We start from the raw sequence: 19457 nt of genomic DNA, 5'->3' as shown, positions 1-19457 counted from the left end.
GTCAAGTTGAACATAATTGTTCACAAGTGTGCTGTAAAAAGCATTGTAACCCATTATCTTGAAATATTTCCGTGAAACCTCTTTTTGTTGGTTCGGGCACCCTCACTATGCTCAGCCTCTCTCGCATATTTATTCGAAATGCATACATACCAACATTTTACAGCACCCGGGAGGGAGATTTTGTAACAGAAAGCAGGAGATTTACATGTTTCCACCGAATTACATTGGGGTTAGAATTAATTGAGGCAGGAGAAAGTCAAAAATAGCAACATTTTTTATCAAACATTTTTGAGTCACCCGCCAATATTGTGAGGGTTGGCCTGTATGGAAATGTTTACGCGGTTTGGGCTTGTTTGTTCGTCTGATAATTGTTCGCTGAGATCTGTCCGCAAGAAATCTGCTCGCATTCGAACAATTATCAGATGAACAAACTGAAACCAAAATGCGTCTGCCCCACCGCACTCACCTACTTACCTGCTTGCTTGCCGCCACGTCCCCTGAACCCATGCAACGTCAGATCCATCCCTCTAACACGGGTCGGATCAGACGCTGCAGGTTCCCTTTATCTTTTCTTTCTTTTTTTTTTCGATCCCCCACCTCTAATTCTGTGGAAGCAGGCGAAGCCCCTGCAACCTCCCATGGGCAAAAATACCGAACATGGAGAGCGGGAGGCACCCGTGCTCTACATGTTCATTATGTTTTATAATCGATTGAATGTTACTGGCTGAATTCGGTCAAATGTACCATTCGCTCAATTATAAACAAACAATTAGGCTAATACTGTTCATGCACACCTAATTAAAAAATTCACTATCTGCCACTGGATACTAGAGATTACCAGAGATTATTAAACACATTCTAAGCATTCTGATTGGTTCAGATGAAGTCAGTGATGGGCATCAAATACTAAAATTGCTTGTTCCACCAGGCTATACAAGGCATTATGTCCAGGGGGAGTGACGTGGCAGTCCCACATTGGTCACCTTCCAGGCTATATGAGTCGGAATGGCTCTTAAAATCCGAATAGCCTGGAAATTAGTCATTTAGGGAAGGCCTTGCCATATCTCTTGCCATATTCCTGGGCTCTTGGGGGCATGGTTGTCAATGCAGGGCCCCTCTCACCAGCCATGCTGCCAGCGTTGAATGGCTATCCGTGTGGTGCTTCTGTGAAGAGAGGGAGCACTGCACTGAAAGCCAATGCTACCAGTGCCGCACAGGCTCCCTCTCATCATGGAATGCCGCACTGAGAGCGGCCAAGACTCTCAGCACAGCACTTCCATGATCAGCGGGAGCACCGCGCTCAGAGCCATGCCACGTGGCGATGGCTCTTAGCACGGCACTCCTCTCTGACAGGAGCCCCATGCTTACAGTCATACTTCCAGCATGGCTCTCCTCCTTGTCCCAGCCACACATGACAAACGCAGCCTTGACAATTTAAATCAACTGTGCCTCCCGCCAGTTTACCTGATTAGGGTGGGGAGCAGAGGCCCCCTGCCGGCGCTGCACATCTTTGCGCGGGCCACACCTGATGGACACCGCCCGGATATGTGAAATCACCCGCCCCCTTCCCTACACCTTACCTTCTTGGTGGGGGGGGCATCATCTGACCCCCAGTCTTTGCTGGGCTGCACATGGAGAACACAGTCAGGATTTTTAGAAGCCTTGCCCCTCCCTCCTTGGACTGGTTGCTGGGAACTGGGCAGTATCGATACTTTCATTTTATTTTATATTTTTTTATTTTAAGGGAGATAATAGCTTTATAGACCGTCAGGTCATATCCCATAACTTCAGGTGCGACCCTCTGGCTAGATCTATAAAGCGTAATTAGCGCCTGGAGATTGCATTAAAAGTCTTAGAGATCACAGAGTCTTCGGTACTGTCCAAGGTCCCTTTAATGGCTGGTTTAGCCTGCTACTGTGGATTATAAGGCCGCCTGAGCAAGATGCTGAGGTGGTGTTTTAGTTCAAACGTATAAGACAAATGCACTCTGAACCCTACCCGATCGAAGCTCATAGCTTGGATCAGTGCTTTAAGTGGGGTAAGAAATTGAGGGGGGGGCCCTCGTTTGGGGGCGTGGCTTTCATTGTGGGCGTGGCCTAAAAGTGCACAAATCATAGTAAGGTGCGCAAACAAATATATAAATGTAATATGAGCATTTATATGTTTGTATGCGTACTACTATGGTGTGTGTACTTTTCAAGCCATATTTTATAAACATAGCAATGTTACATATTTCTATGTTTATAAAAGGTGGATTGAAAAGTGCACAAACCATAGTAAGTTATGCACACTTGTGTGCTTACCTTACTATGGTTTGTGTACGTTTCAAGCCACCTTTTAAAAACATAGATATTTGTAACATGTTTCTATGTTTCTAAAAGATGGCTCGACACGTAAACAATTCAAGTAAACAATTCAAGGCATGACGGACAAAACAAACCGCAAGGTGGCTTTGTCCGTCGACAAAGCTTTATAAAAGATGCCTTGAATTGTGCACGTTTCAAGCCGTCTTTTATAAACATAGAAATATTTCTACCTTTATAAAAGATGGCTTGAAACGTACACAGTTCAAGGCATCTTTTATAAAGCTTTGCCGACGGAGAAAGGCACCTCGGGCTCTGTGATCTATCTGCTATCACTGAGCCCGAGGTGTCTTTCACCCTCTGCGAACCCGCGGGCTCCATGATTTAATCTGCATATAAGATCACGGAGCCCGCGGGGGTCAGTGACCTGGGGAGGGAAAACAAAGGGACAGTAACTTCCTCTGATGACCCTGATGAGGGGTCATCAGAGGGAGTTACACTAACTGACAGAAGTGCCGCCAGCCTCAGCTTAGCTGTGGCTGGCTGGCACTTCTGTCAGCTTCGCCAACATAATGACGGGCGCATCTCCCGTCGCGGCTGCGGCCGCGGCGGGATAATGCATCCCGCAATGTTGTGTGGGACTGGGGGCCCCGGCTGGGCCCCGGCTCAGCCCCACTTTCTGGAGACTGCCGGGGCCCGGCCCCGGCAGGCCCCGTCCCACTTAAAGCACTGGCTTGGATATTAAAGAATAAAATCAAAGAAAGATGGCCACCATTGTAAGGGAAATGGGAGATCCGTCTGAAAAGCAAAGCCCTCTTTCAATTTCCATAGATGTGCATGGTACAGAGCAGGCCCATCAGTGGAAGAGAAAGAAGAAGCAAGGCGAGCAGGACTGGCAGTGTTGCATGTGGCAGCAAGATAAGAAATGGGCGACCCTACAGGCAGAGAAGTCCAAGAGGTTGTACTGAATAGGAGTATCTGCATGCCAAGCTATGTGATTGGCTCTGGCGCACCTCTTGTATAGTAATATATATTAATGCGCCTGCTTTCTTTTTGTTCACTTAAATGGTGTCTGTTGGTGTTGGGGCCTAATCCAGGCCAATACCCACTCTGCAATCATGCAGATGGGCGGACTGTAGTGGGCACCCTACGGCATCCGGAGCACCGGATCGGACCTTCTGTTGGTGGCCGACCGCAGGGCCACCCTGCGTACCCTGGAGCACCGGAGCCATGTTACCTTGCTTGGGGCACCCAGCACATCTCAGCCCCAGCTCTGGGGGCACCCAGGCCGGGGTTGCACCAGTCGCTGTGGTCACATGGCAGATAGCATGGGGGGGGGCGGTGTTGCCCAGCAGAGGAACCTTCCACATGCAGGGCCCCACCATTGGGCATGCTGCACTCGGCGGGGTACCAGCATGGTGCTTGCAATATCACGCCAGAGTCAGCTCTTTGTTTGACTGACGAGCCTTCTCTTCCCTTTTGTTGACTTGGTAACCACCATGTGACCATTACACACATCCTGGGAGCTACCAAGCTCCCAGGAGGGGGGTGACATGCAACAGTTGGGATAGTTGCAAAGAGATTATTGCCTTTAGGATAGCAATTTCTCCTAAGCATGTTGACTGTCATGGGGATATAGAGCTGATTACCCCAACAGTGATCTCAGCCAGACTTTCTTTAAGTCACAAGGTACAGAGCAATAGCAAGTGGTGTCGAAACAGATAACTTGCACAAACAAATCCGCTCCGATATAATTTGTGTGACATTAACCAGAGTGTTCATTTCTATCTGTTATATTTAATAAGCAGAGTAATTATGATGGTAATTATAGAATGTGCCCCTCATTAAACATTCTTACAAATGAACACCTTGGATTTATATTGAGCAGTGTTGCCGATGCACCTCTGCGCTGCAGTCTGCAGTGTGTGGGCACATAACTAACTTGAACTGACAAAGGATGAAATCTGGAGACACCCTGGCACATGATCTGGGGGTTTTAACATTAAGAACGATATCAACGTAAAAACGAATGTGTGGCTGCTGCAAGGCAAATGTGCATGTAATGTGAGGACGTTTTCATCATGTACGATCTGGGAATAATATTGAGCACAAAAGCGTGACAGTCAGGAACAAATGAGAGTATTAGAGGTGAGATGAAAGGCTGATTAATGTTTCGAAGGGAGTGCAGTCTTTATACTATCTTTTTACGTAAACGCTCAAGAACATTTGTTTGGAAGAAATTTGTTTTCTATCACGTGGGCATCCTGATGGCCGTACGAAAACCTAAAAATACGATTTAATCTGCCAAAAAATACATTTGGAGCAAGAATTTTAACAGATTTAGCATCAATAAGACATTTGTTTTAAAGCATTGTATTCTGTGGGGAATGCATGGAATGTTCGAAACGCCTTAAAAGAAGGGTGGAGGGGGGTGAGGTGGGATAGGCAGTTGTTCAATTTGGAATCCCCGGATATTAATTTGAATATTTGCTTCGAAACATATGCCAAAGACTAACAGATGAGGATTGTTTGATATGCTATGTTATTTATAACACGCTTAATACCCAGAGGTTTCTAAGCGCGGACCCGGGGATGAAACCTGTGTTGCTCCGTGTCGTCTTGCTTCCAAGGCGAGCACGTTGCCCCTGAGCTATCCTCCCGAGAGAAAATAAATAAAATCAAACAGGCTCCTGAGGGAATGCTCTTAGTTTTCTACAAATGGTTTGAATCAGATTATTGTTAGCTGTCAAAAGTGAAAGACACATGAAACTATAAGGGCATTGCGGTAAGGGGCAGTCATCCTTGTTCCCCATGGTGATGTACGAATGTCGACATATCGAGCTGTATATATCATCAAAGAAAACGATTGCAATTTTGGCCATTGTAGCAAGACCAGGAACGTCATTTCACCAAAATGCCAGGGGTAGCGGAAGTGACATCACACGACCCTTGACCTCTGATGACATCACATGAAGTGATGCCATTTGACCCCACCCCAAAGTGATACCACAAGAAGCGATGGAACACGACATTTCACCCCTTGACAAAACAGGAAGTGGAATCACATAGCATTGTTCGTAAGTACACCACGAAAAATATGTTTACGATATCACTTTAAATGTGTTATGCATTTCATACAAGAATGGATCGCCATATGCATCATTAAGATCAGTGTGTATAGGCCCATATTACCAAATTACTGTGAATGCAAGCACACATCCATGACCAAATGATAATGATGTGTTATTATAAAGCACTTATGCTTAAGCGCTTTAGACAGAACAAATATACATACAATATCACCCAACCTGTGTTGGTACTCATTTATCGACCTCAGAAGGATGAAAGGATGAGTTGAGGTGTTTAAGAACAGACCAAATCAGTGACTCACCCCCTGAAGTGTGCCTGAAATAAACCTTTAAAGAGCCTAACAATGATTGTATAGAATTCCAGAAAGACAAATTATTTGATATTCCTATTTTTTCTTATTTAGGGTCACTGCTGCAAGTGTTAGACTTCTGGAACACCTGTTCCTGTTTTTTTTTTTTTTTTTAGAAGCCTGAACAAGCAAGTCGGCCACAAAAGCAAAAAGCCACATGGCGCTGGCCACAGCCCAGGAGCTAGAATAAAAAAAAAAACATTTTTTTTAGGGGTAGCAAGGGAGACCACCTAAATGATGTCCCTGAGCAAGACGGCGACATTGGTGTTATTTATGATAAATGGAGCAAACCATCATCTAACAGGGGACATATACCTATGCGGATTGCATGTTAACGTTTTAGGCGACTACAGGAAAGGAAGGACAGGAAAGGTTTTTTGATTTAAAATGTTATCCTTGTTTCAGCAATTTAACAATGTGAAGAACTAGGGTCCTCTCAAATGAATATTATGGGTCGTCAGCCATTTTATACATACACTTCCCAGCATGTTATAAATGATTATGAAGAACTAGGGTCCTCTCACGTTGAGTATTATGGTTCGGTCAGCCATTTTATACAAATGCTTCCTAGCATGTTATGCATGATTCTGAATACGTCCTTTTATATACTGTGTGCTACTTCCATAGGTTAGAGGGACTACTGTAACGCTCACCTGATTCTCGCAGAGGCGCCGGTCTTGACTGGGCGACTACCGTATCTTCAAAGGTGATGTGTAGCACCCGGTTGGCTCTTTGGGCTGGACCTCTGTGCACTGTATGCCTGACTTCAAGAGTAAGATGTCTGCAGACAGAAAATATGGGATTAATGAACTGGGGTTATTGGGGTGTCCCTATCTCTTCCCTTTTTTGCTCTCCTGTAGACCCCCAAAGGTTATTGCTCTCACCTTAGGTAAGTGAATGCCGAGCTCTCCATCTGCCTCGGGGCAGGGTGCTGTAACCAGTTTCTTCACTGGATCGGTAGCGCAGGCCTCTTGACTTCAGAGGACTGCTGTCCGTCGTTTACTGCACGAACGGTAAGTTTCGAGTAATTCTATTGTCTTTAAAGTCTTTAGCAATGATGTCTCTTGTTTTGCAGGTTCCGGCGATGGCGGATGACGGGCTGAAGTGAGTTGAAGATGGAGTCTGTATGATGAATAGAAGCGCTTGGAAGCACGTAAGTAAGCGCTTGTTGCCTGCTTCACGATGCGCTCTAACTGTCTTTTATTTTGCAGGTACGAGTTCGGAGCGGCTGCAGGGTGCCGGAATACCCACTGGGGTTGATGTGGAAAGGAGTAATGGCACGTGAGTATCAAAGTTCCCCAATGTCTTTAAACGCACCTTGTTTTGTCTTTCAGATGCAGGATGCAGCGCCGAAGGCCTCCGGAGCGTGCAAAGAGTCGGTAAGCTTTTGTCTTTCAGATGCCGGAATGCAGTGTGAAGACCTCTGGAGCGCACGAAGAGTAGGTAAGCCTTTGGCTTTCAGATGCCGGAATGCTAACCTGTTCTTTCTTGTGTTGCTGAAGACTGGATTCAGGATGGTAAGCCTTTTTCCTTAGGCCCAGGATCCGATGCAGAAGACACGATGAGCGCTCTGCTGCAGAGGATGCAGAATAACGCAAAGCAAGATTCATCCACCGGGTGTGGTTTAAATAGCCTCCTGTAGTGCTTAGGTGTCTCCTTCCACAGCCACGCATAGGTAAGAAAAGAGTTCCTGCTTTCCAGAAGAGTTCCAGTGTTCTGAATCTAGGGAGTGGCTCCTGCCCCACCCAACATGAAAAGTAGTTCCAAACAGAAGAGGAGCAGAGGCTCAGCTGGCAGGCAAGTAAGCAGCATGGTCTGCTGCAGGTAAGTCCACCCAAGCATCATGAGCCCGGCGCTTCCAGCGCTGGGACTGGGCACATTTATGAGCCTGGTGCCACTGGCGCCAGGACTGGGTCCAATTGGGACTGGTTGGCCCTCGGAACCTGGGTTATGGATCTGCTTCCAAGGGAGTTGGGAAAACCCTGACCTTTTGGAAGCAGAGATCATGACAACTACTGAGAACCTTGGTCTGCTGATATGACACTGAGAATAGCACTGGCTCAATAAGTGGGGGATGTGGCCTCCCTGATATACAAAGGTCTGCTTCGAAATACAGCTTTTGATTGCTAATGAATGGAATAAGACCTCGTTGGGGACAGTGAGGTGTACAGATGCTATATGGAGGTCGACCAGCACACCATATGCCACAGTCATCCTAGGTAGTACTTAACATCTTGGAGATGCTGGGACGGAAATTGGGACTGAAAAGGGAGGATAAGGACACAGGCCCTGTTTTGGATGGGGAGCAGGGTCCCACACACCAATTCCCTTGCAGGATTTTGCGAACAGCGCAGCGAAAAAGATCATTGTCCTAGGACATGTTGGAGACAGCTTTGGTCTGAAACTTTGTTTAACATAATGGGTGAAAACTGGTGACCAGGGCAGATACATATAAGTATTTGTGACTAAAACACGCCATGACAGCACAGACCCCTCTGCATAATGAGGTACCAGGTGGCTCCCCACTGAAGATACAAATATCTGTCAGGGCCCATTGGTCTGTAAAGCTATCTCAGACGTGTATAGGGTTGTGACTTCACACTCACACACAGGTTGCCCATGAAGAGGTAAAAGCTAAATGGGAAACCCATCTATAGACATATGACAATGGGGACTGATCAGAGGCATTACTAAGTAACAGGGAATTGATGATCCAACTCAAAATGTGCATTGTCTAGATCAAGTCCTCCACTCTAGCTATTATTCCAGAAGCTGATTACGTCAAAGGCGGGAGCAATACCCGATATTCCTCCAGTGTAAAGCAGAGGGGTCCTTCGCCACATGCTCAGAACTTCCCGGACATTCAAAGATGCTGGGTGGACCTACTTGATAATATGCCACAGGGGCTGCATGTCTGAAAAGCAAATGGCAAATTTCTGCAACTTCCTAAAAAATGTGTAGAACCCTTTTGGTTTTTTCTCTTTATGGCAGGACCATATCGCCACATTTACTTTTCTTTCCATACCGCAAATTAATGCATATGGGCGGTATGGAAAATCTCCAGAATAGGGTCAAAAAGGGAGAATTCATACTCCTTCTTTTGAGTTTGACTGTCAACTGCACATGCTCTAAGGGAGGAAATCGATCACAATCTCAAGCGTGTCTTCTATAACCCGTGAATACTGGTGCTCCTGCTCTGAGGAATTGGTTTAAAGGACTACACAATTGGATGGCACTTTGCCCAATAAAAGGTGTCAAAACTTTCATCTTGTGTGACATTTTCTCATGATGTTACACAGTGGTATTTGCACTCAATATAGGCACCTTATATTTGAATTATTGCTGCACGAATACTGTTCTAGTTGAAATAACAGCTGATGTGTCAGGATTGTTATGGTATGCTATTTTATGCTATGCTATGTTATGGTATACTACATTAGGTTCTCGCATACATTTAGGCTTCAGATCCTCCATTTCGCCTTTCCCTCTGTCTCCCTCTGCCTCTCTCTGCAGTCTGCTCTGTGGACATGCCCAAACCCCTCCTGCTCCAGATTAGACCAAGACCATGTAACAAGGCATAGCGACACGTCAGACATTCTCTTCCACTTGCTCTCTACAAGTATATCATTAGAACAATATAGGGTAGATAACAGGTGGGTGTCTGCGAATACCGCTTATCCATAGTACAACACAATGTACCAAACCAATGTCCCTGCAAGGCTTCGTCCAAAGGTCACCAGTGAGATGTTGACAGCTATTGCCAAATGTCTGCAATTTCATGCTAAGTACCTCCAACCATTGTTCAAATGCTATAATATATTAGTGATTGCATAGCATATGCTATATAACCTACCCTATATGTGCTGTCCCTTGAGAGCTCCATGAGCCGACTGCCTGGAGTCTTGTCCTGCTGTATTTTCCTGCTTATATGCTGATAACTCTGTATGCTGTGTATTTTATATCTAATACAGGAAGCTTGGTTTACCCATCAGTTTGTGTCTGTATCTAACCTCCTTATTTGCTTGAAGCTGCCGGGAGGCCGAGGGGGCCATTGGGAAGAGGCCCAATCTTATCTACCACAGAATGGTGGCTGTTGCTGTGGCCTGCCCTCCACCATGACCGCATGGCCAGGTAACACCATACCAGAGGTCGCTTTTATAAGCTTTTATAAGCATGCCACACCTGTTGACTATGAAGTTGCCAAATCTACGGTGGGGGTTGTGAGGTGGGCCACAGAAGATCTCCAGCGCAGCACACAGCTGTGAACCTGTTCCCCTCAGGCTAATCGGTAAATACAACCTTCCTGCCCCTTATTTTTTGTCACTCTGTTTTTCTTGGCATTTCACTATATTTTGAATAAATGTTGATTTACCATGTCATGTAGGTTCTGCCTCTCTATCTACACCCTCTGGTATAGTTTGTATTGGTCTGTAACAGGGTAGAAATCTGTGCCGCAGATATATTTAGCTCTGCTGGTGAAATTCATTGTGTCTGTCTTGCTTCTATGTGCTGTTTGCTGGCTCCACTGTAGAGCTCAAAATTGATTCTCCACAAATCAAATTAATGCCTCAGGCTATTCTGTGCGTAGGTAATTTGGTGCCATAGCTCAGAGACCAGTAGGGTAGCAAGTCTGTGTTGAGCGATCTTGCCAGAAAGATTATTGCTGACAGGAATACAGTTTAAGTTGAAATAATGGTTATGAAACCAATAAATAGAAAACAAATCCAAATAAAACTATTGATCAATTGGTTCCTTTCGTGGTATGTAGGTCACTGCAATAAGAAGCTTAAATTAGTAGGAAAAGATTAAAAATAGTGTTTTCCTGCAGTACTACACTGCACCAAAATCAGAAAGGTTACATCAATGAGTACAAAGCAGAAAAAGCCAAAAGGGGAATACAAATGCACAAACAGAGTTGGGGATGGTAAAAGGAGAAAAAGTGTAGGTGTGTGTGCGTGTGTGTGTTTAAAATGGTACATTTTAGGCTCCTTTCATTCCTCCGTAGTAAACATTGTGGTGGAAAGTTATAAGACACAAAGTTAACAGTAACAGCCCACCCCATTTAAACAAAATAATAATCATCAGTAAGCAGGATCACACAGGATATGCTGATTTGTTTATTATGCCAGATTGATGGCTGGTTAGTGTGATCTTGTTCTGTTTCTTTGAATCCCATCTGATCACTGACATGATATTTTAATATTTCATCTCTGGTCTCCAGCTATCACAGGACCTATACTCTTACTGTTTTACAAAACGTATCAAATAAGCTTCAATCATTCAGTTAATTGCTTTCCTCCCAACAATATTTTTGGCCAATGCATTTACTTATCTCTTAGTTGCCTTCTCTCACTTTTCAATAATGTTGAATTGCTTTAAAGGACATTGCTACACTTTACCTTGTATATGCTCCTCCCTTCTCTGAGGAAGCATTGCCTTTGAACGTGTGAATGATAATGCGACAGGAGGAGGGCAGTGGAGAAACATTCATGCATGACTGATTAAAATATGCAAGTGCATTCTTGGCACAATAATGAGGTAGACTACCAACTGAGCATTATTGGTTTTGTTGTGTTTTTAACTGAAGGTTTATAACCAGAAAACTGCCCCAAAGGAAATGTTATGGACTAGAACTGTGGCTCATATTTTCAAATTCTCAAATGTTTTGTACGCACATGCTTGTGTGATGCAGAAAAACTAGAAACTGCACTGATTATCAAAACAGCATTTGTGACCCAACGATACAGTTGCATGTCACAGATGCAGTTTTGAGAATCAGTGTCCTGTAGGGAAGTCTATTTCATAAGAAAGGATGCAGAGCAAGGTGTACTTTTAAAAACAACAAGTTAGCTGCAGCCTGCGCTCAGCACTTGGGAAACACGCATGCAAACATGTACACTGTTGTTTAGTCACTCAAATAAAACTATAATTGAGATGAAGATGTCCAGATATCATCCTGCTACTCTTATCAAAATGGATAAACTGCATTCATGTAACATAGGAAATGTGACATCTACGGGGACAGAAACATTTACTTTAAAAGTGGCAATGTGGAGAAAGCAACCTGAATCAAGCATCAGTCAGAATTAAACTCTTAATATCTGCATACTGCTCATGCCACTTCCCCCAAAATGAGATGGAAAACAGATCACATGCTTTCTCACAGAGATGTACTGGTGTAGGGGATAGTGCCATAAAGATAACGACTGGCCTACAACTTAATCACAGAGAGGCCGAAATGGAAATCCTTGATGAGATGGCACTTTTATGGGCTGCATCTGTGCATGCTGGATGTAAGATAATTAACTAATAGGGGTTCACCTGATCTCTTTTGCCTAATCTGATCTCCCTGGCCCTCATGAAGGCAGTAAAAGAAAATACCTCGAAAAAGAAAGGTTAATCTGAAAATTGAACAGAATCAGGAACTGTCCAAGGGGGCAGGGCAGAAGTTGTAGACCCCCATCAAGTACATCCATTTTACCATATACAGGCCCCCATCATAAATACTTTGTAGCTCTGCATTAACAGCAACAGATACCAGGCAGAGAAACCAATTATATTTCGTATATTAAAAAATGCAACATAGGATTCACTATTTTGCTCATCATTCTTGAACAAAACCTTGTAGAACGTTAATTTCTACCTTAAAGTATTCAACTTCAACTGAGGTGATAGGAAAATGACATTTGTGTGAGGTCATTTTCAGTATGCAGTTAGGCAAATGTGTATTTTGTCACAAAGAAATTGCACACACAAGTGTCTTATATTTCATAACACGTGCAGGGACGAGATACATAATTTGAATATAAATGTATAAGTGAGTTAAATGGAAAAAGCAAAAACTCAGTAATTATTTGTGCTATTGTGATTAGAATTGCATCAATAGTTGTGTGCCAGAGAGAGAAATCTGGTGATAAAATTAGTAAAGTGGTAATATGTGTGGCATTCATTATCTGAGAATGTTACAATATTCGGAGGGAAACTGGGTGTAGAAGTTACTCCCATCAGACTGCTTCCTTTATTAATATTACCAATAACTGTGGAGGGTTAGGTCTACTGTGATGTCACTTTTGGAAAACTGTCCAATCACATACATTGACCAATTAGATTGGGCAAAGTATACACACCTCAAAAGGTGGGGTTACTGTTCAATATAAGATTCAACACACACTCACTCACGGGAACACTGACAGATTTGCTCACTCACTGACTAATGGAGAGGAAGAGGAATTGATAGCAACAGGAAAGAGAAGGGGTATATTGCTCTCTTTCGACCCATGTTGGGTTACTGACAGCATCCTGAAAGTGAGGACTATTAGGTGTTCAAGTCCAGGACCTTATTCAGTGCAAGAAATAGCAGACAGGCTGTGGTGAAAAGCAGATCCCATTTCGCTGACTGATGCCCACCTGTTCCTAGAGGGGTGAAATTGAACCAGTGATAAAGCCAAAAGAAATTCATATGTGAGTATGTTCTAAAGGGGAAATAATCCTGAGGGGAGTGATAGCACAAAGGTAATTAGATGAAATCCTTGCCCTGTCCTTTGTTAGTTCTGAGTTGTGGGAATATATCAATTGATTGTGCATTTCAAGAAGTTATGGAACATTTCAGATGTGTATGTGCTTCTGGAAAAATATATTTTGTAGACTAAGTCCGTCTACAGTGAGATCCCCTCACTATTTCTCTGTGTAATGACGTCTAGCACAGAAGAATTATTGGGCAGTAAAATTGATATCTCACTGCTTGCATACCTAGAAAACAAATATAATTGAATTCATTCCTAGGTATACAATCGAGCAGAATACAGTTGTTAAAGATAAGTTGTTCCAGAACACAGGGAGAGGGTGATTATTCGCTACCCATTCTCTCGCTGATTAAAGTTTCCCAATGACCATGAGAAAGGTATAATTGTACACAATAATTAATTAGAAACACCACTGAAGGAAATCTAGCCTGCATGAATGTTCAACATATTCATGGTCTTTTCTACAAGCCATTACATACATTAAGGTCCAGTAGTTTGTTGTAATTGAGTTTGTAAAATGCTGTTGAAATTCTGACATGTTTATTGAGTAAGGGGGTGGTATATGTAGCGAGAATTGGATAGACAGGGATACTTAACAATTTTTTGGTTTTTGAAGAGTGAAATATTCCTCCTGGATTTTCATGCATTCAATCCATAGTGCATGCGCGCTTAGGGCGAATTAAATATACGGATACCTATGGTGATGTGCAGGTTACAAAGGTCTTTCTCTCTATAACTGTAGCATTGGAAACTGAAGTGACTAGCATGTTGATTATTTTTCATCATTGCAATTGGATTTAATCGAAGTGTATCATATTTTTCTTGAAATTGATTCAATTATTTCTATTTTAAATATACCTTCTGTGCAACCCTGTGTGTTTCTTTTCTGAAAAGGGAGAGAAGCTTTAAGTAATCAATGTTATTAAATTGGGGGTGCCAGGTTAATTAAAAGAACTTGATTAAATAAAGGAAAATTGTGCACGTCTGGTTTGGGGGGGTGGAAAGCTCCCCTGAATTAGATGATGTCTGATTAAAACAGCCCTCAGCCCAAACTGTGTGGGTCCTGGCAGATAACAGCTATGACAGGTGCTCTAGAAATGTGCATCCCAATCCTCAATAGGCTAACTATCCAAGTGGGGTATTTTCTCTATCCGTGTGATCACTCCTCAGATCACAGACACAGGGAAAAATCCAACGCTGTTGCAGGTATGACCACATTCCCTTTCACTGAAAAAAACCACTCAAGGCAAGAATTAACATGTCTATTCAGTGTTCGATTCCAAACCGAGACACAGACCTCTAAATTGAAAAAAATGTTTTTTTAGTGGCATGTCTACTATGGTGATATGATATATTTTATTTGTATTGCGCTCATACACAAACGTTTTTGTGCATCACTGTAGTTGCAGTTAGGTTTGTGAAGAGAGTGGGGGATACTTTCAGTCATCTACCCAGGTTGGTGAGTAAAATAATAAATACATGATTAGCACTGGTGGAAAGGGTGCCAACCAATCAAGTGACCACGACCATTTGCTAAATCTGCCACTACAAGCCCCCATTCCATCCTGGCCCTCTGCTGTTATGCCTCAGGCTGCCATCTTATTTTTGTCCCTATGCATCCAGAGGTACCCTCAGGGCTTTGCTCCCCCAGATTCCTGCCCACTGGGGCACAACGTGCCTGTCCTTACTCAATCAACTCGCTCTTCAATACCTTGTGGGGGCCACCATGGAAATATTAAAGGAACTCACGTCTGAGCTCAGTTTCCAAGCCAAGATGTCCACCAGTGTAAGTAGTAGTATTAGTTATAGCAGTAGTAGAATAACATTTTGAAGTGTATCCCATCTTGGCTTGAAGGGTTTTTAAGGGAATTTTCCATTTGTGATACAAGCAAAAAAAGTTCCCTTAAATAAAAGCCATTAGTACCCCAGATGTTTGTCTGGGGTGCTAATAGCATGAAGACCAGCGGTAGGGTTTACCAGGCCGGTTATGGCATTAATCCATATCCCCAACTTTAATACTATAGTGATGAGTCTATACATGTCATTAATTTATTCTGAATGATGTTGGCTGTGTATGCTGTGTGAACGTATCCAGTGCTACACTGCCACCCTCAAGAACCTACAACATTCCTAGTCTTGCAACGGGCAGCCGATGCATGCAACATGCGTGGTGCACTGCTGCTGGAATTGTATGTGCTTAGATTCTTTGAGGAGTTCATACAGGACCAGATTTTCAGCTATTTGATTCATGCAGCAAATAGGCTCCCATTTCCGATAAATGTGGTAACGGGACACATAATGTGCTTAGATTGAATTACATTTCAAGTGAATTACAGAGTAACTAAGGATGTAGCTAGGAGCCGAAATTAAATTTGCTTTACGTGTAATCACTCAAAATTAGAAGTATTTAATTTTTACAGGCATATTCCCATGGCTGTTCCCTATACTGAATCTTCAGTGCCCAATGAATGTTCTCTTTGCTCCAAAACAAATCGAAATTCCTGCAGCACAATAAATGCGCACGTGGTTAAATGCCTCGTGTCCTTCGTTTCCCTGTGTAGCTTTGCTCTTTACTGATCTTTTAGTAAACTACTGTAAAATGGCATGTCTTTTACTTGCGCACATCCCCCGCCAATTTAGTGCCATTTAAATATGCCAGGAGCCACCAACTGTCAGTTTTTCCCACATGTTAAGCTTATTTGGCATTTTTACTTGTCATTAAAGTGAAGCTCCATTTCACAGGTGCCCTCTGCATTTTTGACTTTCTGTTTCGCACTCAGGTTTTACAAATTGGGGAAAAACATTTTAGAAGGAACCAACAAGTTAAGATGAGCTGGCCCAGTTGCTTTTAGAAAGCTGGGTGGACATGAGCTTAGTTTAATAATGACTTTGCCAGCTGGGGCTGTTTTGATATAGGACTTCCGTTTTGCCATACTTTCATTTGAACACTGTATTATTTAGTATTTTTATATGTCCTGTAGGAGATGGACAGAAACAACCACAGATGACAAAAGATCAGACCACTAAGAGCAGGGCAGAAGTGAAATGTCTTGCATGTAAACCACTGCAAAAGAGGGCAGACATCAAAGGGTAGTGCAATCTGTGTATATATATATATATATATATATATATATATATATATATATATATATATTTTATTTATTTATATATTTCTGAGGCTTGTGGAATCTGCCTAGATCACATGCTGTGCATAGGCCGACACCTAGTGGAAGTTGCGGAGTATTACAGTTTGTTTTTTCGAAACTCGAAAATAGGCATCGACACAGGGCGTGCCAGTAATACTATCCCTAGTGTGACGTCCACTGTACCCATGATCGCTCACGCGTGTAGGACCCTCAGATTGTTTTTTTCTGCCATACTGGTCGGAAGCATTCAGCGGAGTTCCCTGGCATTAGCCATTCTTTGTAAAAATATTGTTATATTTACCCCCTTTTTTCTCCACCCTAACGTCGAGCCACCGAAATTCGACACTCAATGTCGAACCGGAGAAGAAGGCGACCGTCGAGAGCTTCACGACGTCGTGGGCCTAGGAAGGCCTCTGGGCTCGGCCCTACAAGTAGGGAGAGTGGGGGGTGGACATACTCTACACTCTTATATATTCTCTTATATATATTCCTACACTTACCAGCCCGCTGCCTCAAGGTGAGTATGGAGGGTACCCCTTTCCGATTTTGCCCAAAGTGCAACCGCAAGTATCCTTGGGTTGACAGACACGCCACGTGCAATCTCTGCTTGCCAAGGGATCACCCCGAGGCAAATTGCAGAGCGTGTAGTAGGTGCAAGCATAAAACACTAAAAGATCGTTCCACCAAGCGTTGGGCCCACCGCGTCAGGCGTCAAGAGGCCATGGCCGCGGAGGGTGCCTTCAGTGACGGCAGCGACGCAGTACTTTCGGACGCCGAGGGCAACACCGTATCAAAAGACAGCCAGGCGCAGGTCCCGACCTCGGAAGGTCGTCGAGCAGGGCGGCTATGGGGAAGACCCCCGGCGACGTAAGCGCAACCCACAGCACTTCCAAACACACAAAGTCCCACCGAGACTCGACGCGCACGTTGAGCTCTCGGAAAGAGGCACATAGGGAACGGTACGAATCGGCGTCCTCTGGGCGTTCGCGATCGAGATTGCCGCATGATGCCAGGCAATCATCCACTATTGCCAAAAGTGCCTCACTCCCCAAGGTAACCGAGGTTCGATCGTCGAAAGACGAAACCGACCTCTACCCCCAGACCACACTCCGGGAGTCGGCTCCAGTACAAGTGATGCCCATTCCCGAATCCCAACCTACACGGTCGAAGGATAGTACCACCACTACCGAAGCTCGATGCCAGGCGTTGAAAAGCTCAGAAGGCCCAAAGAAGCAGGGCAAACACTCTTCCAGCAACGGGAGGGGGTAAAATAACAGAGGAAGCAGTCTCAGCCTACTTTGACACCACAGAAACATTCCACTCCACTCAAACAGACAGATAGGTCTCACTCCTCTATTATAGATGAGTCAGGGAAACTTCCCCCAGGCAAAGTCATTCACAGTTCAAGAGAGTGGTCCAGTGAGGACATAGATAGAGTCATGTCAAGAATATCATCATTGGCAGATTTCTATTCTAAAAATCCCGAACATTTTCTCACTTATAACCCCGACGGGTCAGCACCCTCAGGCTCCAAGGATCCTATCCCCCCAAGTAAAAAGTCCCAGTTCGAAACAACACGGTCTTCAGATCCCTTCTACATTCAACCTTATTCTCAGGAACAAGAAGATCCTTCCCTTTGTGAGGATACAGATTTGGGTATGTTGGAAGAACAGACTGGGACAGGCTACTATGGGGATGATGAGGAACAAGAGGAGGAAGAGGACGACCCAGAAATATACAGGGTAGATTCCCCGGTAGATAAAGAACCACTGGTTACCGACTCCCCTGTCGACAACCAACCCCTCCTAAATGAGGCCCTATCTAGAGCAGCAAACCACTTCCACATTGACACCCAGGGTGCTCAAGAGGAAACAGATTTTGCCGAAGAGTTGGTGGGAGAAAGGAGACCTGTTGCACAGGCCATCCCTATCCTTAAGTCCATCCAAAGAAGAATAGACCCTTCATTGGTAAACCCCAATCTCACCAGGGCAGTCAATCCCAGGATTGAGAAGCTATTCAGGGCAGCCCAATCAGACCCACTGTATATAAGAGGGCATCTGAAACCGGACTCCCTAGTCGTGACAAATACCCGCAAGAGGGCAGGAACACCCTTGTCATCATCAGAAGCTCCTCCAGACAAGGAGAGCAAGAAGATCTATGGGTTCAGCAGAAAGATTGCCTCCACTTCCGCCTACCAAGCAAGAATCACCAACTCCACCACCCTACTGGCGAGTTATAACTGCCACCAGTGGGAGGAAGTCGCGGCACTTATAGATTCTGCCCTAGAGCCCCTAAAGAGCCAACTGGCACGAGTGTCAGCGGAAGGGAGAGCCATATCCGATTGAATTTTCAAGGCAACCTTTGATGCCACAGATAATGCCGGTAGATTGATAGCAGAGGGTACTGTTATCAAGAGACACGCTTGGTTACGGCAGTCTGGATTCAAGGCCGGAACACAAGCATCATTGTTAGACAAACCGGTGGAGCCAGATCTATTGTTCGGTAAGGCGGTCGAGGATGTGCTGAAAAATGCCAAGGACGAGTATGAAACACTCAAGTCCCTAGGTCAACTAACCACCAAATCCCCTAATCAAAGGGACAAAATTCCAAAAGAGGGTCAAACTATTCCCAGGGCCAGGGTACGCAGTGGAACAATAACCAACAGTCTACCCAAGGATATAGTAGAGGGAATAAGAGAGGACGGGGTAAAGGTAGAGGCAGCCCCAGTAGAGGCGGTGGCACGCCTCCACCAAAACAGTGACGCTCCGTTCAGGGTCCCTTCTCACGCATCCCCAGTAGGAGGACGCATTTCCAACTTCACCCAAGCTTGGGAAGGGATCACACCAGACAGATGGGTGCTGTCCACAGTGTCCGTAGGATACTGCATAGAACTTTTAGAGCGTCCCCGAAACCACCCTCAACGACAAAGAACACATTCTCTAGACCACCAAAGAATCCTCCTGAGGAGATTGTCAATCTGCTGGCAAAGAACGCAATCGAACTCGTCCCGGGACACCAGGTAAACAAGGGTATTTATTCAACTTAC

The 19457-nt window shown here is 44.4% G+C and overlaps 1 long non-coding RNA gene across 2 annotated transcripts in view; it reads left to right on the top strand.

Annotated features, from left to right (window-relative positions):
* LOC138569068 (uncharacterized) overlaps window positions 1-19457 on the top strand; it is a 1405462-nt gene that overhangs the window by 715571 nt on the left and 670434 nt on the right. The gene's annotated exons all lie outside the window — the stretch shown is intronic.

The sequence above is a fragment of the Ambystoma mexicanum genome, chromosome 2q (genome assembly GCF_040938575.1).
Source record: "Ambystoma mexicanum isolate Mex_15411 chromosome 2q, UKY_AmexF1_1, whole genome shotgun sequence".
Lineage (NCBI taxonomy): Eukaryota > Metazoa > Chordata > Amphibia > Caudata > Ambystomatidae > Ambystoma > Ambystoma mexicanum.
This window is presented reverse-complemented; position numbering and strand designations above follow the sequence as displayed.